Below are 917 nucleotides of genomic sequence, written 5' to 3' on the forward strand. Positions count from 1 at the left end.
CTCTGTCCCTCTTTCTCTTCATCGTTGTCGTCGTCTCCTTCGCTGTTGTCGTCTCGTTGTCTTCTGGGCAGTTCACTGAATTTGGATGTTATATAGAGGAACTCACTAGGAAGAGATTTCCTCAGAAGGTAGAGAACATGCGTCATATGTTTAAAATAGAACGTATACTTCATGCTTCCATGTGTTGCTCAATCCACTTTCCTTATAAAGAACAGTCAACGCTACATCACCAAACAAACACATCAGCAGAACTATAGCCCACTGTATGCCACTTGGTACATGTGTGCACATTCTTGATCAAATATAGCTCAGCCATGTCTCTCCTTGGGACACATGTACAAACACAGGCGGACTTTACAACATACATTAGACTAATAATAATACAAAAAATACCAATAAACCATCAAATGTCCATCTTCAGTGGCATCTGTGCTGATCTCTGATCTCCTGAGGTGAGCGGTTTACTGAGACTTTCAGCACTGATACGACTAAAGCCTTAAACAACATTACATCCCTTGGGGATTGTGTTGATTTCATCTCATTTGTTGATGTGTAGCTAGGAAAAGTTCATCTTATTTTCATCTGAAATGATTAAATGAATCTTGTAATGAATGTTACTCTGCTGTTTTTAAAGGTGAGAACGAGAGTCTCTGACATCTGCACCTTGACTGAGATGGAAATCTCAAATGCTGAAGAGGTCGATCAAGCCCTCAAGCCTATGCTGGTGGAAACAAACGTCATGTGTGAGGAGAAGACCCAACAGTTTCTATCATTGCTCCGCTTCACACACACCTGTTGAGTGCCATGATCAGCACTGCTAAAGACTCAAAGAGATGAAGATCTACCAAGAGCTCTCAGAGAGATATAATCCTTCAGAGGAGAAGAGCAACCTCTCCATCTCATCAGCCTCAGACCCT

The sequence above is a fragment of the Pseudorasbora parva genome, chromosome 15 (genome assembly GCF_024679245.1).
Source record: "Pseudorasbora parva isolate DD20220531a chromosome 15, ASM2467924v1, whole genome shotgun sequence".
In the NCBI taxonomy this organism is placed as follows: domain Eukaryota; kingdom Metazoa; phylum Chordata; class Actinopteri; order Cypriniformes; family Gobionidae; genus Pseudorasbora; species Pseudorasbora parva.